The 22971-nt window shown below is 48.1% G+C and overlaps 1 long non-coding RNA gene and 1 pseudogene across 1 annotated transcript; one reads left to right on the forward strand and one right to left on the reverse strand.

Moving 5' to 3' along the window:
- The first annotated feature begins 537 nt into the window (after positions 1-537).
- Positions 538-11104, forward strand: LOC109461397 (CD209 antigen-like protein 2). Its single transcript, XR_012498043.1, has 8 exons — positions 538-693; positions 7032-7112; positions 7217-7303; positions 7522-7611; positions 8003-8089; positions 8505-8656; positions 9403-9515; positions 10338-11104. It is a non-coding gene; the product is annotated as a CD209 antigen-like protein 2 (long non-coding RNA).
- A 6334-nt stretch (positions 11105-17438) lies between these two features.
- On the reverse strand, positions 17439-20232 carry LOC109461384 (large ribosomal subunit protein uL4; annotated as a pseudogene).
- Between the last annotated feature and the right edge of the window lie 2739 nt (positions 20233-22971).

Consider the following 22971-nt stretch of genomic DNA (forward strand, 5'->3'; position numbering starts at 1 on the left):
CCCCCAGGCCCTGGCACCACCATCTACTTCCTGTCTGGATTTGACTCCTCTAGGGACCTCATGTGAGTGGAATCATACAATATTTGTTCTTTTGTGATTGACTTATATCATGAGTATGTCTTCAAGGTTCATTCATGTTTTAGCATGTATCAGAATTTCCCTCCTTTTCATAGCTGAATAATATATATTGTCTGGAGGGACCACATTTTGTTTATCTATTCATCTCTTAATGGACACTTGGGCTGCTGCCACCTTCTGGCTATTGTAAATAATGCTGTTATGAACATGGGTGTACTAGTATCTGTTTGACTTCCTGTTTTAAAATCTTGTGGGTAGATACTTAGGAGTAGAATTGCTGGATCATCTAGTAACTCTAATTTTTTTTTTAAAGATTTTTTTTTTAATTGGGGAAGGGGAACAGGACTTTATTGGGGAACAGTGTGTACTTCCAGGATTTTTTCCAAGTCAAGTTATTGTCCTTTCAATCGTAGTTGTGGAGGGCGCAGTTCAGCTTCAAGTCCAGTTCCCGTTGTTAGTTGCAGGGGGCGGAGCCTCCCATCCCTTGTGGGAGTCAAGGAGTCAAACTGGCAACCTTGTGGTTGAGAACCCACTGGCCCATATGGGAATCGAACCAGCAGCCTTCGGCCTTAGGAGCATGGAGCTCCAACCGCCTGAGCCACCGGGCTGGCCCTGGTAAGTCTAATTTTTTAATTAAAATGTATTAGGGTGACAGAGGATTCATTTTCAATGGAAACTTTGTCCCCATTAAACTCCTGCAGACCCTCGCCTGTCAAAGGGTTGCCTTCATTTGGGCCAGAAGCACCCTTTCTTTCCTCTCATTTACCCTCTTCCTGCCTCCAGAATCTGATCTGGGGTCTTCAATGTTTGGAGACAGAGGGAGTCCACTGGGAGGCAGCCAAGGCAGTCGGCCATAGCAAAGGGTCAACCTAAATTCTGAACTCCCAGAGAGCTGGACTGAGTGGCTGCTACTGGGAGCAGGGTGAGGGCCTAGCCTCTGCTGTAGGAGAGGCAGCTTCACCCAGCCCTGAAGCCTAGGCACTGTGTGGCCTGACCGCCTGTGTCCAAATCTCAGCTCTTCCACTTGGGTGCTGTGTGAACTTGAGCCTATTCCTCAACCTCTCTGAGCCTCATTTGTGCATTTGTAAATGGGATAATCATAGCACCCACCCTGTAGGGTCATTGTAAGGATTAAATTAGATAATGCCTATAACATTGTTGAGAAGAGTCTGTATGCATATTTTTTTTTGTTTTGAGAAAATTATTTAAATCAGTGAGATATTTCATATATGAAAGAAAATTTGCACTTCCTAAACAAAGTCACAGTGCTATGGAAGTATGATGTTGTCTACTTCCCAGTGTGCCCAGAATGTTCCAGTTGGCGTACGTCTGTCCTAAGTGGTATAATGATTAGAGGCAGAGGTGGGAACAGTTGACTCCAGGTGCAAGCCATTGTCGTCTGTGGAGAATTTTATAATGATAACAAAACAGACTAAAAGCCCCTCTGCTTATTATTCGAATGCGCCGGCAATTCTAAACAACGTCAGTGATGAAACACTCCTCTCCCCCAAAATCTTTCATGGGTCTTAATTCTAAACAAGCACTGTGGTTACTACTGTGTTTTTTTAAAACACTGAAATATAAACCACATACCATAAAATTTACCCTCTGAAGCATAAAATTCAGTGGTTTTTGGTATGTTTGTGGGGTTGCGCCATCACCACTACCTAATTCCGGAACAGTCTTTTATCACCCCCAAAAAACTCCATACCCATTAGCAGTCACTCTCCATGACCCATCAGTTATTGTTGAGTTTTAATAGCATTATCCGTAAGGTTCAAACAAGTACATTTTTATATTTATTTTAATTATAATTTTTTAACTTGTATTTATTTAAGTGTGTTTTTCCAGGACCCATCAGCTCCAAGTCAAGTAGTTATTTCAATCTAGTTGTGGAGGGCGCAGCTCACAGTGGCCCATGTGGGGATCGAACCGGCAACCTTCTTGTTAACAGCATTGTGCTCTAACCCACTGAGTTAACTGGCTGCCCCCAAACAAGCACATTTTTATTCCTTTCTCCTACATGGAAGTTAGTTCTCAGAATTCCCAGATGTGTGGCATCAACTACTGATGTCCACACACTGAGCAACTGTGGGGACAGAGCCCCAGAAAGTAGTTTACAGGCTCTCGGCCTCACGTGGAGGGGTGCTGGTTCGGGTAGTGGGTGGCCGTCAGCTGTGGCTGATTGGCCGTCGGCTGTGGCCGGTTAGCTGATTGGCTGCTAGTATAACTGCTGTGGCTACAGAGGAGAGCCGAGGATTGCTGAGGAGAGCAGAAGAGAGTAGAGAAACAGAGTTGAGGAGAGGGTCGGTTGGTGGAAAGGCTGACGGCAGGTCACGCGTCCGGTGAGCCCAGCCTCCAGTAAGACCATAGTGGTATGCCTCCCCTATCTATGGCTCCATGGGTGTTCCTTTTTGGCCTCACCATATCCTGCGTTCTTATGTGGGGAGCGGGACCAGAGACCCCGCAGGCTGCCCCGCACGACAAATGTCGCAGCGAACAGGGTCTCCTGCACGACAAATGGCGCAGCGAGCAGGGTATGGTGTCGGCCAAAACTTTCCGGAAGATACTGGAGCAGTTTACACATATAAACCTCAGTTTCGTAAGCAGGGTACGGTGCGGGCCAAAACCTACCAAAGGATGGTGGAGCGGTTTGTGCGTGTGAGAGCCCAGCTTCGGGAGGCCCATGAGGAACGACACCGGGAACGGGAGGCGTGGTCTGCCTGGGAGACTCAAGCCTCCAGCTGGCACACCACCTTCTTGGCCATAGAAGGCGTTGTCCTCCTTTTGTTGATCTGCTGCGGCCTTAGGATCTGAGGGTGGTGGACATCTTACAAGGAGGCCTCCACCCACTCAGACACCTGGCACAGTGAGCAAGATTCCGACCAGGTAGGAATGGCGTCTGACTCTGGGCAGGAGGACGTGTGGCCCCCACACAGTGTGTGGTGCCTGGTGGCCACTGTTCTCAGGAGTTGGACCCCCAAGGAAAGGTGGGAGGACATGGACGGGTCTCCGGCCAGCGTGGAGAGGGCCCTGCAGGCTCTGGCTGAGCGGTTGCCAGAGGAGGAGAAGGCTACAGCCGGCCGCGTGGGCTGGATGTTCCTCACGGCCTTGAGTCTCAACACGGAAAATGGGCTTAATGAAATGGCCCAGGTGCCTGACCAGGTGTCCCGGTTGGAAGCGCTGGAAGCCCGGGTCCGCCTGTTAGAACAGGGGCCCCAAGGTGGAGACTCTGAGGCAGAGGCAGAGGAAGCGAGTGGAGACAATGTAGCTCCCAACCCCCAAGCCTGGCCAATCTTGAAGCAAAGGGTAAAATGTGAGCAACCTTTGGGCCCGGGGGCCATTGCTGCCGGCAACCCAGCTGTGACTGAGTTCACAACCTACACCCCTTACACTCCCACTAAGTTGCAGGAGCTGGGGAGGCGGTACAGACAGCGCCCTGGAGAGCCAGTCTCGGCTTGGCTATTACGTTTATGGGATGAGGGAGCAGACAGCATTCTCTGCTCCCCAGGCAAGATGGAAAAGCTAGCCTTCGTGACAGTGCATCCGTCCCTGCGACAAAGGTTACAAAACTGCCATAGATTGGCCAACAACCAGGGCAACCATTCTCTAATGCAGTGGCTCACTGCTGCGGTACGCACAGTATGGGGACAGGCTGGCGAGCTGCCAGACACTGTGAGTCAATGGCAGTCATATACAGAACTTACGCAAATAATCCGTGAAATGGGTATGAGACATGCTATTTTTAACCTCAACATGCAGGGCCCAGATGACGAGCTTTTTACTGCCAGCATGAGAGATCTGGTTTTGGACACTGCACCTGCGAGTGCTTTTGGATCCTTGGTTGCTATTCTTACACCGTATGTAGGGCGACGGATCCATGAAGTTACAACTGCCATGGCCACCCTAGGGGATGTTGAAAGCCGGAGGTGAAGGAAGTTAAGACAGGAGGTCCGCACAGTTGAGACCTGGAAGCCCAAACCAAAGGTAAAGGGGCGAGGTCGCGGGCCTCAGAGAGTAACACGCGCACAGATGTGGCGTGATCTCGTGGCAGCAGGGGTCGATAGGAAGAAAATAGACTGACAACCCAATGCACTCCTGCTGGAACTTTGGAATCAGTTGCGTCCGGAACAAAAATTCTGGAGAAGCATAAAGGAGGAGTCTGGGAAAGCGCGACCCGTGTCCCTCCAGGACTTCATGCAGCCACTTGAGGCCGACTCCTTTCAGCTTGATTAGGGGTGGGGCCAAGGTACCCGGTCAGAGGGGACGAGCAGGGACCGGAGGCCCCACGTGGAACTGTCCATACATTGGTCCCCTTCTAATGTGCAGAGGGTTTTGGCTCTAGTTGACACTGGGGCAGACTGCAGTCTTGTTTATGGGAATCCAGAACTGTTCCCTGGACCAGCAATCTGCATTGATGGCTACGGGGGGAAAACTGTGACTGTGAAAGCTGTTTCCTTACCACTGGGTATAGGAAGGCTTCCTCCTCGTACCTACAAGGTTTATGTCTCCCCCGGTCCGGAGTATATTCTAGGGGTGGACGTGCTACATGGCCTCAGCTTACAGACGTCGGTAGGAGAGTTCCGTCTCCGGATCCGGGTGGTGAAAGCGGTGACATGCGGGCATGCTCACCACCCTTCTCAAGTGTTGCCACAGCCCTGGCGCATGGTTGCAGTGCGACAGTACCGCCTGCCAGGAGGACAGGAGGAGATTGGTCATACAATATTGGAATTGGAAAAGGCACATATTGTGAGGCCAACGCACAGTCCCTTTAACTCCCCAGTATGGCCTGTCAAGAAGCCAGATGGGACCTGACGAATGACTGTGGACTATAGGGAGTTAAATAAGGTGACACCACCCTTGCACGCTGCAGTGCCTTCAATTCATGATTTAATGGATCATCTGACTGTCCGCCTGGGGACATATCACTATGTAGTGGACTTGGCCCTGGAAGGTCAAAAGCCCCCACTGTCGGTGGTTGGGTCTGATAGCCCCATGGGGGGCCGGTTTGACTCATGATTTGCAAGTGACGCCAGGGGTGGTGGCTGAGTGGCCACCGCAAGTGACTATAGTATACAGAGGTCCTGATACCGGGAAGATTTTGCGAGGAAACTATGTGCTCTCACTATGGCCTATTATGGGGTCCCCTGTTCTGTTACATGTTGAAACTATGCAAGGGACCCCAAGTACTGCCATAAAGGTCTGGTACCACAAACCGGGAAAGGTGCCAGTGGCAGCGACCCTCCTTTCCCAGGACAAAAAGCTAGTATGTATCCTCCCAGATGGAAGGGATTTGCCATTGTTGGTTCCTAAGACTACCGTTTCTTTTCGTCCGTAGGTGTCAGTAGGCTAATACGGCACCGGGACCCTCGCGGAAGACGCTTGTCGCGTAGATTGTGAGGCGAGACCCTGTAGGGGTGGAGTGTGGGGACAGAGCCCCAGAAAGTAGTTTACAGGCTCTCGGCCTCATGTGGAAAGGTGCTGGCTCAGGTAGTGGATGGCCGTCAGCTGTGGCTGATTGGCCGTCGGCTGTGGCCCATTAGCTGATTGGCTGCTAGTATAACTGCTGTGGCTACGGAGGAGAGCTGAGGAGAGCTGAGGACTGCCAAGGAGAGCCGAGGATTGCCGAGGAGAGTGGAAGAGAGTAGAGAAACAGAGTCGAGGAGAGTGGAGGAGAGTCGTCGGTCGGTTGGCGGAAAGGCTGACAGCAGGTCGCGCGTCTGGTGAGCCCAGCCTCCAGTGAGACCATAGTGGTATGACTCCCCTCCCTATGGCTCCGTGGGTGTTCCTTTTTGGCCTCACCATATCCTGCATTCTTATGTGGGGAGCGGGACCAGAGACCCCGCAGGCCGCCCCGCACGACAAATGGCGCAGCGAGCAGGGTCTCCTGCACGACACATGGCGCAGCGAGCAGGGTCTCCTGCACGACAGCAACGTAGTGTTTTAAATATTGTTTTTGTCGTGGTAAAATATACATAACATGAAATTGACCATTTTAACCATTTTTAAACACACATTGATAAATTGCAGAACTATCCTCACCATCCATCTACAGAACTTACTCATTCTCCCCGGCTTCCACCATCTACTTCCTGTCTCTATGAATCTGACTCCTCCAGGGACCTCATATAAGGGGAATCACACAGTATCTGTCCTTGTATGTCTGGCTTATTTACTGAGCCCAATGTCCTCAAGGTCCATCCATGTTGTAGAAGGTAGTCACTTGGGTCTTTCTAGGACTATTACGAATAAAGCTTCTGTGAGTTTTTGGTTTCCTCCTTGATGCTATTTATACTCTTTGGATAACAGTGTGGACTGTGGAGGTGGACTGTCCAGGTTCGAATGCCATCCCCACTATTTAGCAGCTATGTGACTTTGGGCCAGAGGCCTAGTTCAGTTTTCCCCTACCTGTAAACTGGAGGTCAGATTATCTACCCCAGGGTGGGAAGAGTAAATGAATTGTATATAAAGTAGTTAGAAAAGTGCCCCACTATAGTGGGCATTAAATAAACATAAGTAATTGTGATTCAGCTACAACTTCCAAAGTCAGCAGAAATCACAATAAATGTGAACATCAACAAACCAAGTCAGCAGAGCCTGAAGGTCAGAGGGGAAAGAAAATTGGGGGCACTGCCAGCTCACCCCTGTCCTGCGTGGAAAAGGAATAACAAATTAGTGTTACTTCCCTTGTCACTGGATTTCATCAAAAGCATCTCACAGCTGGCCACGGCATGAGTGGACCAGTCCTTCTCGCTGTCGACCCGACCCCAGACACCCAGCATCACTTTCCTGGCATTCCTGGAAGGTCCAGCCCATCTCATTCAATAACAGAAGCCCCCACCCTCTGCCTTTGTGGTGATGAGTCAGTGCCCAGTTCCCTATTTCCTTCCTGAGTGAAAGTAGATGTGGGGAGTGAGCATCCCAGGCTGGGAAATAAAAGCTGTGATCCACAGGGACCCGGACAAAGCATTTGGAGACAGTGGGTGGACGTGTGTGGCCCAAGGAACTGATGGCACAGCAGCCGGGCTCCCTGGGTGAGGCTGGGTGGGGACTCTGGGATCTAGGGCAGGTGGGTAAGGGGATGGCTAGGTCTGGTTTCAGCTTGTCCAGGCTCTGAATTTGTTCTCTACCCACTCAGAGGAGGAAGAGCTGATAACCAACAGCAACAGACTCTTCCCTCAAGCCTTTGGATTCCAACGGACCCCTGGTTTCAAGACTTTCACAGGTATAAGAGGATTAGGGGACCAGGGGACAGATGACTGCTACCAGATTCCTGGGTCCTGGGGAAGTGTAGGCTCGGGGTCTGGGCTCCTGAGACTTGGAGAAGGTGGGGGCTGTGGCCCTGGCTCCTGGGTGCTGGAGGTGGAAGATAAGGGACAGGACGTCCCTGGGGCAGGCTGAGGGACACAGGCACGCTAGAACTGCCATCATTTTCTCCCTCAGGGTGTCTGGGACCGGGCCAGGTCCCCTTGGTGCTGCTGCTTTTCTCTTTCACAGTCTTCACTGGACTCCTGGTGGCCATCCTTGTTCAAGGTCAGGGGCAGGCCCTGAGGTCTGGGGCTTCCAGGGTTGGGGCTTTTGGCTACGGACATAGCCTTGGGTGGGAGAGGGGGACAATCCCGGAGGGAGGTGGGGCTGAAAGCCAGAACTCAAGTTACGGTCGGTTTCCCTGGTCAGCTCTCTGGTGGCCTCTTCCATAGCCCCTCCCACCGCTGGTGCCGGGGAAGGGGGGAGAGCGGCAGAGGGACGAGTGCTGGCTCCACCTGTCCTCCTGGTCTGGACTTCTCTGGACATCAAATTTCCTCATCTGTCACAGGATTAACCAAGACCTTGACCCTCAGAAACAATGTTCTCCACGGTCCAGTGTAGGGCATGACACAGAGTAGGTGTTTAATAATTGCAATTTGTTTTTTCCTTGGCATAGTCTCCAACATACCCAGGCCCCAGGGACTGGAGCACTCGAAGCAGGAGGAGATTCACCAGGAACTGACCCAGCTGAAGTCTGGCCTGGGTGAGTGGCCGGAAGCCAGGGGCCACGGGCCTGGAAGGGTCTCCATGTGGTGTGACTCTGTTGGCATCATTCTTCTCTGCACCTTAGTTTTCTCATCTGTGAAATAGGAACACGAAATAAAAAGGATGACGGTACTTGATGCTCCCAGGGGGCAAGGCATACAGTAGGCACTAAATTAAACCAGTCTCTTCTTCTGAGTTCTAAATCCCTGTTCCTCCCAGCCAAGGAGTGATGAGGGTCGGTATTTCTACATTCTCTGGGGGCTGAGAGGGAGTCATGGGAATTGGAGAGGGGAATGGTCCATGTGGCATGTGGAGTCAAGGAGGGTCCTGACCCTCAAGGGATTAGGGTGGACAAGTACAGGTTCAGGGGTGTCCGGAGCTGGGTCCCAGCCCTGACTCACCTTCCCTAACAGCTCGCCTCTGCCACCGGTGTCCTTGGGAGTGGATCTTCTTCCAAGGAAACTGTTACTTCTTCTCCAGTTCCCAGAAGAACTGGCATCAGTCCGTCATTGCCTGCCAGGACGTGGAGGCTCAACTCGTGGTGATCAAAAGTGCAGAGGAGCAGGTACACCTGTCCTTTCCGGGGACCTGGCTTGGTCTGGAGCATGCACCTGACCACTGGCCAACTGGGGACCAGATGATGAGAGTGGATGTTCTGGGAGAGAAGCTGCTCACTCCACGTGGAATAGTGGGGCGGGGAAGGATACGCATGAAGAGACCCCAGCAATTTGTAAGGAGATACAAACAAGATCTGAACATGTGCGAGTGTTTTGGGGGACACCTAAAATATAAGTAAACCCCAGTGGTATGCTGGCAAATGTTTAACAATTAGCTCTTTGGGAGGCAAAAGCCCTGATTTGTATCGGTTGCCAATTTCCCGGGTGTAAATTCTCCACCATGGCTGATTTCGAGCTGGTATCATTCATTGCGGAGCTGCAAAGAGACGTGCATGAGCAGCTCTCACAAACTGGTTCAATCTGATTCCAGAACATTAAACCCAGGCATGAATAAATTAGTGTGCACATGCTTAGCACATGTAAAACCCATAACCATGTCATATTACGAAGTGTGTGTGATGAGAGGCCAGTTATGCACATATGTCTGCAAGTCAGAACAGCTGTAACAGCTGTGCTCATAGGATACAGATGTGAGGGAAACTCCGACATCCTGAACGCACGTAGGGGCTCAGGATCTGGCAAACTAGAGGCTAAATGTCAGACTAAAGGAAGGACTTCCTGCCAAAGGATGGGGAGATGCTGCGCCTGGGAAGTGGGGGGCCGAGCTCCCTCCTGACTTCTCTCCATCCACCAGACTTTCCTGAAGCTGCGGATTCCCAAGGATGACCCCCGTACCTGGATAGGGCTCTCAGACCTGAAACATGAGGGGAAGTGGCATTGGGTGGACAACTCAACCCTGTCGAGCAGGTAAGTCTCAGGCACAGGGGACCCTCTATCAAAGCTTCCTGACGTGAGCTTTTCCTAGGAATCCTCCCCCACTGCCTGAGAGGGTTTAAGAGTCTGGGATTTCCACTGAGTTGGGAAGGTGGTTTCCACCTACTCCTCTGTCGATAGCATGCCAGGAGCCCCAGATTCCACCATCAGAACTGCAGGAGCAGCTTGCAGGCTGAGTGGGTGTTTTAAGATACAGCGTATGTTAGCAGACTATCTGAGATATGAGGTTCACCGAGCAGATTGCCATTGAAAAGATAGTTTGTTGCAGACACAGATTCTAAGAGAAGGAATACACATCACGGTGCAGGAGCGTCCCACGGGGAAGCACAGGTTGGTCAGGAAGAAGAGGGAGAGGAAGAACTGTGGGCAAGAGTCTTTATTGTGGTTTCAAGGGAACGAGTGGGCAAGGCAGTGTGAGGGGCCTTAGCATTGGCTCGTCTGAAAAACGTCAGTTACTCTCGGGCATAGGGGCTGCCCCTAGTTGTCTGGCGCTGGCCCTGGGGTGATCAGGGCAGGATCCTGAGTGTGAGAGCCTGATAACTAAGGTGGTTGGGGTGTGGGCTCTGGATTGGTTGCTTTATGGTTGAAAAGCATGTCCCAGGGAGAAGGGCTTCTGCTCAAATTGTAGGGGCAGGAGGCCAAGGCGAGTTGACCCAGGCATGTCATCGGGCCGTCCAGAACAAGGCAAGCCCGTCATATGTGTGCAGGGCAGATTTGAAAGCATCAGGTTAACCGAAGCTGGAAACACAGTTAACACAGTGGGATCAGGGCTAACGGTCTGGGTGGCCTTTGCAGCTTCAGCAAGTATTGGAACGATGGGGAACCTAACAGCCATGGGGATGAAGATTGTGCAGAATTCAAGGGTAATGGCTGGAACGACTCTGGATGTGACAGAAGCAATCTCTGGGTCTGCAAAAAGCCCTCAGCTTCCTGCTCTGGTGATTGAAGGCTGGTTTCTGTCCTCACCCCTGCAACCCCAACCCCTCCTCTGCTGCATCTGCTGAATTTCACCCATGTTTACGCCATGTTCACCCATGGTCCTTCTCCTGGTCTGTGCATGCTGAGATGTCTACAAAAGCTCCAAGACTCTTCTGTGTCAGACTCCTCACCCTCTATGGACTCAGCTATGTCCTTCCTCTGATGCTTTGAGGTTCCCCTTGGCTCAGAGATTGTAGTTCTAGAGACCTTGGAGCTCTTAAAAAAAACGATGAAGAAAAGAAAAACCAATAGGCTCAAAATGGAGTCGGTGGTGCTAAGCCCCATGTCAGCAAATCAAGACTTCTTTGCAGTTCCAGCCCCTCCCAGGAACGTGTGCTGTAACCTGTCCACCTGGAACTTCCTGGTGAGCACTAGTGAGGTCACGGGCCTGAGAAGACTCTGCCTTCTCCTAAGGGAAGGCGACCTTCCCTGGGATCATCCACTCTTTTCATTTCCTTGTTCCGTCCTCCTTCTGCCTATAAAAACCATGCATTTTGTCCAGCTTCTCAAAGCTCTTTGCTACTTGCCAGATGTGATGTTGCCTGATCCATGAGTCATTCAATAAAGGCAATGAGAGCTGCCAATTTACTTCATTAAATTTTGGAATTAACAGAGCTATGTGTAGTGACCAGGTGTGTGATAGGCTGGGAGCTCCTGTGTTCCATTTATTTATTCTCTCTGCCTTGACAAGATCACATGTTTGGCTGGCCCTGTGTAGCCGTCATGGCCCCTGCAGCTTTATCACATCTATGCATGCCTTCCATCTTCCCAACACTATTCTGCCATCACCTGCCACCTCTGTGATTGCTAGGAGCACCAAGGAGTTAATGACCCTGGTCAACCAGTGAATGCTGGGAGTTGGCATATAGGTGTTCCAGCTCTGTCCTCCCTCAGTGGTGTGGTGGGCCCTGGGGTGGGCCACCCAGATCTCCTGTCAAGGAAGGAGGTATTGCCCCAGCTGCTGGAACTGCTGCTGGCAGACAGGTAACAGCCCTTTAGGGACTACTCAGCTGCAGAGAGCCACCTGACCCAAAGTCATGTGTCTTCCTGGCACAGCTCTCACTGGTGCAGGGGGACAAAAGTCTGACCATGTTGGCCCAACTTGGGGACCATTCTGGAGTCAGCTGGAGATGTTGTCACACCTGCCCTGTTCAACATTTTCTGCTCATTCCTGCTTCCTTCCTTTGGTAGAAAAAAAAAAGAGATTTAGTCTTTGTCCCCGCTTCCTGGCACAGGGCACCTAAAATCCTTGGAATTTGCTGAGTGATAGGGGTGTCTTCTGTTAGTCACAGTGAACCCCTTTGACCACACTTGAGTTTATTCCAATGATGGGACCACTAGAGAGCTTCAGGTTGGAGCTGGTCACCAAACGACCAAACGTGTGATTAGAGGATGGGAACTTTCAGCCCCACCTCCTGCTCTGGGGTAGGGGGTTGGAGATTGAGCGCTATAAAAACTCCTCAACAGGAGATTGGATGAGCTTCTGGGATGGTGGTCACCTCAAGGTGCTGGGAGGGGGACACCCCTGGAGAGGGCACAGAAGCTCCACGCACCTCCTCTTCCCCCACACCCTGCCATGTGCGTCTCCTCCATTTGGCTGCCCCTGAGTTGGATTCTGCACAATCATCCAGTAAATGTAAGCAGTGCTTTTCTGAGTTCCATGAGCCATTCTAACACATTAGTGAACCTAAGAGGGGGTCAAGGGAACCCCCAAATTGGGCTCAGTGTGCAGAATTGTGGGTATCCTGGGCATCCCATTCGCAGTTGGCGTCTGACGTGGGCTCAGTCTTGTGGACTGAGCCCTGTGACCTGTGGGATCTGAGCTATCTTCCCGGTAATTAGTGTCAGAATTGGAGAATTGCCTGGTGTAAGAAAAAAACGCAGAGATTTCTGCTCTGCTCCAAGTGCTGACTCTGCACCCAGTTCCAATATGGGGTGTGGTGCTGGAGTCTCCCCACACATTAAAGCAGTTCTCCGACTCCAGGGAGGTGTCCTACAATTCAGCTAAAATCTGACACTCTCTATGTGGCGATAATGTCAGATCCCACAGGTTAAGGGCTGGGTCCCTCAAGACTTGTCCCACCCTTTAGAGACCAATTGCAAGTCCAGGTTGTCACCTGGGCTTCTGAAAAACCCCCCTCGTTGGGTTCGAGGACTTTGCTAGAGTGGTTCACAGAACTCAGGAAAACATTTTACTTGCCAGAGCACCAATTTATTATAAAAGGACACATCAGGAACGGCCACATGGAAGAGATGCATAAGGCAAGGTGTGGGAAGGGGCACTAAGCTTCCACTTGCCCCAGATCTCCAAGTATGCAAATCTTGTTCTCTGGGGTCTTTATGGAGGCTTCATTATGCAGGCATAGTTGATTACTTCATTGGTTATTAGTGATGCAACTAAATCTGCAGCCCCTCTCCTGCTCCCTGACATTGGGGGTAGGCCTAAAGTTTCGACCCTGTAATCACATGGTTGGCTCCACTGGTTACCAGTGCCGTCCTTAGGTGACCATGGGGTTTTTCCCAAAAGCCACCTCATTAACATAGTCAAGGAAACCTTTAACACTCTCATCACATAGGAAATTTCAAGGGTTTTAGGAGCTTTATGTTAGAACTGGGATAAAGACCAACTATATCTTCTTATTATAAATCACAATACACAACGTGCCTGTCCCATCTCACTTACAGTCAGCTTCCCAATAAATGCAACCTGCTATCGGCAGTATAACTCAGAGGAATGTTCTAGATCATTTCCCAGAGGCCCGCAATGGGTTTTAGCCCCAGGTCTCTACGTCAGTCGCCTGCTCGCGGATGCCCCCTGTGTTGGCATCTTCCTTTCCCCGCCCCACGTTCTCACTCCTCTACTGGTTCTTCTTGGGATCACTTTCCAGACAAACCACTTGTAACCAAATCCGTGTCTCAGCCTCTGCTTCTGGGGAAACCCAAGTCGAGTTGCTAGGCATTTACCGTCTCTATCAAAATGTCCTTGGCTATTCTTGTGCAATTTCTTTTAAAGATGATTCTTTAAAATTATCACAGCTTAAATGTTTTTGCATGTAAGTAATCCATGCACACGGAACCAAAACATACCAATTTATACCATGAAAACTAAAGCTCCTCCCTCCCCATCCTCTGAGCCCAAAATGTTACCCTCCCTCGTTGTAACCCCCACTGCATTCCAAATACTCCACTGGTGAGGCTCATCTCAAAATCTGCTCGGCAATCCCTTCCATAAAATGTTTAGAAATCTATTTGTGAATAGGCCGAACACAGAGGATTTTTAGGGCAGTGAAATTATTCTGTGTGATACATGTCATGATACATTTGTCCAAACCCATTGTAGTCACACAACAGCCTAGCCAACTGTCCCCCCGGGTCTTTCCTTAAGGAAAGAAGAGTCTGTGAGACTGTGCCTTTCTGGGACTCTGTTCCATCCTTGTGTTTACACCTTATGTCTCTCTGTCTGGTCCCCAAAAGATGATTTGTAGCCAAAGACACGTAAGATATCTCACAGGAGATACAACCTACGCCAGGCGGAACCGAGTGGGGACCCCCAATGAGCTGCCTTAGAAGAATACGGGAAGGGGCCTTGCCTCCCCTTCCCCCTGCCTGGGAAAAGCTGTTGCCGGCTCTGGCTTTTCCCTGGCACCTGTTTGTGAGAGAAGTCATGAAGACAACAAAGATCAGTTCTCTCACTTATCTCAACGGAGCTGTTACAATATGAGAGACTTGACCCTGAGAAGGTACATACCTTATGTAAGACATCATGGGACCTTGTGCTTCGGCTGTTTACAGACAAAGGGTGATTGGAATAAACACTGTTCTGCTATGATGTATGAGTCTCACAGACCGTGTAAGAAACAATGTTACTTTCTTGTTTTTGTATACCTATCAATAAAAACCCCCAGTTGGCCTTATTCTGGGCTCCAGTCCTCTGAGACTGAGAGACCCCTGGCCTTCTGAGAGATTTAACTGCATTAAGTCTCTTTGTTTCTTTCTTAAAAACTTAACCCAAACCGCCCCTTCTCACACTCTCACTGCCCGTGTTGCGCTGGACGCGACACCCATAGCGTGCCCAACACCAGGAGTGAACCCTAATGTCATCTGTGGACTTAGGTGATGGTGACATGTCACTGTGGGCACATCCATTGTAACAAATATGCCACCCTGATGCAAGGTGTCGATAGTGGGGGAGGCTGTGCCCGTGTGCGGACAGGGGGTTTATGGGAACTCCATGTCCTTTCTACTCAATTTTTCTGTGAAACTAAAACCACTCAAAAACATAGTCTATTTAAAATAAACTGTGTGATCCTCCTCACAGAACGATTGCAGTTGATAAGTGTAGAAGGAATGAAGGAAATAGGAAATCATCAGAGAATGTCATGGCAGTAAATGCTATGGGCCAGCTCCACAGACGGATGCTATACTACATTAGTGTGACTTCAATGAGAGAACCGGGATCTTTGCATAACCTCAAAGTATCCCCCCTAAAAAATATTTATTAATTACCGGGCTGGTGTTGACATGTTCACACAGTTTTATAGTGCTTCCATTCAGAGGGGGGGCTTACTCCTCCTCCCCCATGAGTGGGGCAGACTTGGTGACTCACCTCATAGAAATAGAGCGCTGTTTCTCAACCTTTCTTACCCCCGATTTTCATCCTTGACCAAGTGACCTTTATAAATATTTCCCTGATCGTCTCCCCCATATTAAATATTAAGGAATAAGATTTTGTTGGGTAGAGCTGAGCTTTGAAGGGACACAGGCATGGTCACACTTAAGATTTGTTTTCTGCCTCCTTGGGAGCAATATAAACCCCATTGAGAATGCTTGGAATAGAGTGTGGAAAAGAGAAAATCAGGACTTTATAGTGGAGAAACCTGGAAGACAGCACCTTAACCACATTGTCAGTAATAATCGTGTGGACATCATGTACTCTCTTCTCCAATATGATGTGATGAGAAGAGCATTTCCCGCTTGTTGTGTTTTGTCCCAAATGTGTAACCTCTGTCTAATCATAAGAAAAGGCCAAAAAAAACACCCCATCAGGGACCATCCAGCACAGTGCCTGGTAGCTACTCAGCAAAACTGTCAACATCATGAAAGACAAGGAAAGACCAGAAACCTGTCAGAATTTGGGGGAGACTAAGGAGATATGGTAGCTGTTGTGGGGTAACTTGTGTCCTCCCTAAATTCATATGTTGAAACCCTAACCTCCAGCACCTCAGAATGTCAGTGTATTTGAAGATCAGGTCTTTGCAGAGGTGATTAAGCTAGAACAAGGTCATTAGGGTGGGTCTTAATCCAATATGACTGATGTCCTTCTAAGAAGAGGGGATGAGGACACAGACACGCACAGAGGGACGACCATGTGAGGACATGAAGAGAAGATGAACATCCGCCAGCCAAGGAGCGAGGCCTCAGGAGAAACCAACCCTGTCAGACACCTTGGTCTTGGACTTCCAGCCGCCAGCACTGGGAGAATACATTTCTGTTGCTGAAGCCCCCAGCCTGTGTTTCTTTGGTATGGCCACCCTGGCCAATGAATACAGTGACTAAATGACCTATGGCTTCCTGGATGTGATCCTGTGACAAAAAAAGGACTCCAGTGGAAAAACGTGCATTCTAAATGAAGCCTGCAGTTAATAGTACTGTACCAGTATTGACTTCCTCATTTTGACACACATGGCGGTAATGTAAGATGTTAACGTCAGAGGAAGCTGAGTAAAGGTTACACAGAACTCTGTCTACTGTCATTTCAATTCATCCGTAAATCTGAAATTGTTTTTCAAACTGTTTGAAAAAGACTGAAAAAAATCCGTTTAGGATTCCACTTACATGAGGTACATGGAATAGTCAAATTCATAGAGACAGAAAGAAGGGTGGTTGCTAGGAGCTGGAGGGAGGGGAAATGGGTACAGAGTTCCAGTTTGCAGTGATGGAAAAGTTGTGGAGAGAATGGTGGTGACGGCTGCACGACAGTGTGAAAGTACTTAATGCCACTGAGCTGTGCATTTAAAAATGGTTAAGATGGCGAATTTTATGTCTTGTGTATTTTACCACAATAAAACAACTCTATCACAAATCTAATTAGGATTTTAATTGGGATGGCATTGAATTTTATAAATTAATTTAGGAAGAAATAAACTCTGAGTGTCCTGTTAGGGAACTCCCATTGGGTCTTGATTTGCTCAGATTTTAGTCGAGTTTAATAGTTTTATTCATATTCTTGTTATGATTATTCTTTAATGTTCTAGAGTTTTTCTTATATAGGGGTGAAGATTTGTACCTTCTCTCATTTTCAGCTGCTTATTCCTAGAAAGCTACTCCCTTTATAGATTGATCTTACTGCATCTTTAATTAGTCCAGAAGTTAAGTCTCTAGGACTTTCTAGATAGAGGATCACGACTTGGAAATACTGTCAAATTTGACTCTTCCTTTCTAAGAGTTATAGGTCTTATTTCTTTTAATGTTCTTACTGCATTGGCAAAATAGCAAGATGGGTATATTAATTTTGTTCTTACTTTTATCAAAACTGGTTCTCAGAATTCACTAGTAAGTCAGACATTTCTGTGGGTTCCTGGAAACAGCCACTTATCAAATTAAGGAAGTTTTATCCCATTTTTTGTTTACTAAGCATTTGTTTTCTTGTGTTTATCTTTTTAAATTAAGAATGAGTGTTGAATAGACATATCTCATAATTGTAACATGGACAAAAAAATTGTGGAAGGATATGAACCACGTGGTACCATTTGTTTAAAGCTTCCAGATGTGCAAAACAACTCAATATATTGTCTAAATGGATACATAGTTACAGTATGTTTTAATATGATAAATATCAAGTTTGGGAGGGCAGTTACCATGGGGGATGAGGAGAGAAATAAAGTGATTCGACCTTTATGGAATAAAGAAATTTTAAGGTTATGCCGCAGGCTGCCTTTCTTCTGTGGTGGGTTTCTTTCCTGCGGGCTTCTTCTCAGCTGCTGGCTTCCTGGTAGCTGCAGCCTTTTTCCCACCAAAGACTTCTTCTGCTTCGTAACGCCAACAGCCTTCTTTCCTTTCTTCTGTACCACTGGCTTCTTGCCTGGAGCCCCCTTCTCATCTGACTTGGCTTCTAGCACTGCTGCTGCTTTATCCTCCTGGAGCTGGTGGTTCTTGGCCTGGTGAAGAATGGGTTCCAGTGCATGGTCTTTGCATGTGGGTTTAGCGTCAACCCAAACGATTCTCAGGTTTTTCAGTGGATTCTCTTCAGGACTCTGCAGTGACTCTTCTTGCGTGGTGCTCGGAGGGCTCTTTGCATCTCTGGGATTTTCAAGATTCCCCTAAGGTCTGTACTGAGTGTCTTGTGCGTGGGAAGGTTGTAGTTACTCTTGAGGGAGGCAGCTTTACACCAACTGCCACACACATCATCTAAGTTGTGGAAAGCACTTTCAGCCCAAATGCAGAAACGGCCCGCATGCCCACCAGGAGCAAGTTTCAAAGTGTTCAGTTTGCTTACATTAAGCCGAGTAATTCCAGGGATGTTTCTGAAGGCTTTGCGGTTGTCCTCATTATAGATGACACAAGGTACCCTGTACTGGAAGCGACAATGTTTTCCCATTTTGCCCTTGCCAGCTTTCATTGGCTGAGAGGCATAGTCCTTTTTAATATAATTCCAGGCCTTAAGTTTTTTAAGGAGCAAAACAGCCTCCTTGGTCTTCCTGCAGCCTTCAACTTTACCTTCAACCACCAAAGGAAGTTCAGCAACTTCCTCAATACGATGACCTTTAGACATGACCAGCGCTGGTTAAGGCCGAGGCGGCCAAGGCAGAGCAGATGGCATATCGCTTCTGTGCTGTGATCACTGCGGTGCCAACGGGGTCAGCTTGTGGTTGGTGCAAACATGAGGCCCCCATGACACACATTGTCAACGGCACCGCAGTCAGAATGCTGAGTCCCACCGCTTCGAACTCTGGGAATTCGAGCCACAGCCCTGCCAGGACCCCACGACTCAGCACTGGTTTGATGACCTGCTAATTCACTGACGGCACAGGGCTGCCTGTTGTTTTTGCGCAAGTTGGTGTGAACAAAGTTCACAATATCTGGCCGAATGGGAGCCTTGAACACAGCAGGAAAAGTGACATTTTTGCCAGATGATTCCCCCTTTTCGGAATACACCGATATCAGTGAACGAGCACACGCCTGGCGGGGAGAGGAGACGCCAAGCTCCCCTCAAGCCCGTGGCTCCCACAGGAAAAGGCAGGACTGATTTACTTTTAGGAGGACCTGACGTATGCGAAGATGTCAAACCTTGATAAAGCTGGTTGAAACGTGGCTTTTCATGGGCTTTTCTCTGCATCGCTTTTTGCATGCATAATTTTTTCCATAATAAAAACAGCGAATCCAAAATTAACAGCAACAACCAAAGTGTAACATTCCGTTTGCACTGAGCTGGGTTCCCTGATGGGTAGTGAGCCTCCCGTCTCTGGAGAAAATAGAAGTCACGAAGAGGCCTTGGCCTTGGGGCTGAGTCCTGTGACTTTTGCCTTCTTCCCACATTAGTCCAAACCCCTTGTTCCCACTCTTCATGTCTTTGTATGATCTGGCCCTAGCTGACACCCCAGCCCCAGACTACTGCCTGCGAATTCCTCTCAGTTTTTCTGAAAAGTCCCATTCCCTCTCCCCTCCCATTGTTTACATGTGTTAATACCATGTTTGGAACACTCTTTCATCCACCCATCTCCTCCAGAATAATACTACTTCTCCAGGCATCACCTCCTCCAGGAAGCCTTCCAGATTTTCTGGGCTGAATTAGAAGTCTCCAAGAATCCTCATAGTGCTCCATGCTTCCTAGACTCATCACATGGTTTTAACATCCCTGGTCACCTGTTCCCCACCATTCTACGCTCCCACCCACCCCAAAAAGTGGGCCTTTTTATGGGCCAGGGCGAGGTTAGAGGTCTGTGGCCAGCCTCATGCCTGGAACCACCCTTCTCCTTTCATTTCCCCTGAGGCAAATTCTAGGCACGGGACATGGTGCCGACAGCCTTCTGGTGACTCCCTAGGCTGGACAGCTCCCCCCACCCCAAGGTAACTTGGGCTCTAGATATATACATGAGACCCATCTTCTTGTCTCCTTGCCCTTTCCTTGGCTTGTACCCTCTGCCTGGTAGACCCTTCCTTTTTCTGTACATGCCCTTGATGACACAGTTCCAGTGTTACCACTTCTAGAAAACCTCCCGTGATCCCGTGACTGCATTCATCCTTTCTCCTCCATAACGGCTGATAAATCAATTCCATCTAGATCCTATCCCAACAACACATTATGCAATCCTTGCATTTTTTTCCCCATTTCCTCCCACTGAGCCCTCACCCCTCCTGTGCACCGCTATCCTCAAGAGCCCCAGAAGGAGGGTGTGCCTTCCCAGAAAGTTCTGCCCCATAGTAAAATCCTGCTGTAAGTCAGCTGTCAGCGGCTGTTGACTCAAGCAAGCTCCACTTCTGATGATGAAGGCAAGTTGAGTCTTGTGTCTCGGAACAGGGGAACTTCTAGAAAGAAGAGAGGAAATTTTCCCATTCCATGGAAAATTACCTTCCTCACCCTGCACTAACCTTGGAGAACGGCTGACCTCTAATGTCTCATCTTTCTTCCTCGCTCTGTACCTTAGGCACCCACTAGATGATGTGTGATCTGTGTCCTTAAATACATGTACTTGATGTGATTGTGTGATGCCATAGTCGCATGGATCGCAAGTGGTTTCTGCTTTTCGCGACTCCAGGTTACGGAGATCTAGACATGTTGTTGCCTGTACAACTAGTTTACTATGAGTTTGTTTCAGCGTGTGTGCCCACCAAGCTTTACTTACTCACTGATGAGAAATCAAAAGCGCCAGAAAGGAAGTGGAAAGACCAGGCACTACCCGAGAGATAATTGCATCTGTATCTATAATACATACAGAACTTCTATAAATGAATAAGAAGAAAACCAAACCGCATCCTAGAAAAAGATGGAAGGACACAAAGAAGAGCAGATCAAAATCTAATGAATATTCAAAATCTCGAGGAGCCAGGGAACAAAATCCAAACCCGCAATGAGATTCAATGAGAAGCAGCAAAAGTAGTTCTCTGGTAAAAATTTAAAGACTTTTTTTGACTAAGGGGAATGAAAAATGAGAGAAGGGGGAGGGAGAGAGAAGACAAGAGATTGAAAATGCAGGAATTAAGGATTTCACTTGATAACTTAGCTATAAGAAAGAAATATAAATGAAAGGATAGGAGCAGGGAATTTTTTAAAATAAAAGGTGTGGGCCGGCCTGGTGGCTCAGGTGGTTAGAGCTCTGTGCTCCTAACTCCGAAGGCTGCCGGTTTGATTCCCACATGGGCCAGCGGGCTCTCAACCACAAGGTTGCCAGTTCAATTCCTCGAGTCCCGCAAAGGATGGCGGGCTGTGCCCCCTGCAACTAGAAACAGCGACTGGATCTGGAGCTTGAGCTGTGCCCTCCACAACTAAGACTGAAAGGACAACAACTTGAAGCTGAATGGCACCCTGCACAACTAAGATTGAAAGGACAACAACTTGACTTGGAAAAAAAAAGGAAGTACACACTGTTCCCCAATAAAGTCCTGTTCCCCTTTCCCAATAAAAATAAAAATAAAATAAATAAATAAAAGGTGTAACTGAAGAAAACAATAGCAAAACCCACCAGGTTTAAAGAGCTTTTTATATGTATTGACTCATATAAGCTCATTAACAGTCCAATGAGGCAGGAACTACTACTAATATTATTCCCATTTTATAGATGGGAAACTGAGGCATAGGAAGAAAGTTTATTCATCCTCCTAAGACTATATGCCTCATAAGTGGTGTAGCTGGGATTTAACCCAGGCAGTCTCTCCCTGAACTAGTAAACTATAACATGTCTTTAAACTAAAAATAGCAGGAAAAATAAATAAAACCTATTTTTTTAGAAAAAGACTCACAGGCAACAATCTTGAAACACGGGTAATAATACAGTTGTTGTTTTTTTAAAAAAAGAAAAGACTCACAAGTGGAATATACCTGAAGTCAGCCTGGAATGAGAAGAGAACATACAGCAGCAATTAGAAATTAAGAAAACAGTCTGTGTGCCCATATGGCAATAAACTTAAAGATCTGGAAGAAATACAGCTTCTTAACAAAACATGACCCATGTCAAAAGAGAAGTATTAAAAATGTAGTCTAATGTCTTAATCATTCTTTTGTCGTTTGTTTCCTTGATGTTTTGATTCTCGAAAGTTTTGCTTTTCCAGTATTTAGAGTTAGACCCCTCTGGGCAGGCATTGGCTGTCTTATTCACTACCACATGGCCAGGACCTTCCATAAAGCACGTAGCAGGCACTCAATAAACCCTTAAGTGAATTAGGGCAGGCTGTGTGTCAGCCCTGAGGGAATGCGTACCCAGATGGTCTTACCCAGGGCAAATGAAAGTGTACAGCCCCACAAACACTTGTACACGAAAGTTCATAGCAGCCTTATTGCTAATAGCCCAAAACTGGAAACAGCCATCAATAGGAAAATGGATAATCAAACTGGTATGTCCACACATGAAATTCTACTCAGCAATAAAAAGGAACGAAGTTTTAATAATCATGCTAAGTGAACGAAGCCAGACTCAAAAGGCTAAATACTGTATGATTCCATTTATAGAAAATTCTAGAAAATGCAAACTAATCTAATGACAGAAAGCAGATCAGTGGTGACTGGGGGAAAATAGGGGTATATTAAATATATCATAATATAGTCACACCTGTCATCTGTAAGGCCACAGACACATGAGTTGGGCAACAAAAGCTTTATCACCTTTCGATGGTAAAGATGAAGAAACTGGGTACCCAGAGACTATGATTTGCCTGAGGTTATCAACTGGCTCATCAGTGACATTTTTACACCTCCTGATTCTACAAGAAGCAATATTCCTCTCACTGTACTTAAATGATCATTTCCCCCTCGGCTCAGGATTCTCATTCAGACCTGATCCATGGAGAGAGAGAGAGAGAGAGAGAGAGAGAGAGGTCCCAGGTACCCACAGAAGTTCAAGGCTGGCCCCTCACTCATCCAGCTTCTCTCTATGGTCTCAAACTCCTCAGCACTACCTGAAACATGCCAAGGGTACCCAACAGTGTTGACAGTCCACCACTTTGAGTTAAGGCACGCGTGCTTTTCCTAAAACTGTGCCTGGCCATGAGTGAAGCCATCGACACTGGCCCAGCGATAGAAAGTTGCTTCTGTATTTATGGAAAGTTTGATGAGGACATGGTCTACATATCTGCTTGGAGAGATTCCTCTGAATGAATTCTCTGCCCTTCTCCAGGTGTCTGATCCGAATTCTCTGCTGCAACAAAAGGAGGAGCTATATTTGTCAAGAGCAGGGAATCGATCTGAATTTTCTGCACAAGTCCAGTCTCTTAGATTCACGCTGCCTTTTTGATCCTCATT

This window comes from Rhinolophus sinicus, linkage group LG07 (assembly GCF_036562045.2).
Source record: "Rhinolophus sinicus isolate RSC01 linkage group LG07, ASM3656204v1, whole genome shotgun sequence".
In the NCBI taxonomy this organism is placed as follows: domain Eukaryota; kingdom Metazoa; phylum Chordata; class Mammalia; order Chiroptera; family Rhinolophidae; genus Rhinolophus; species Rhinolophus sinicus.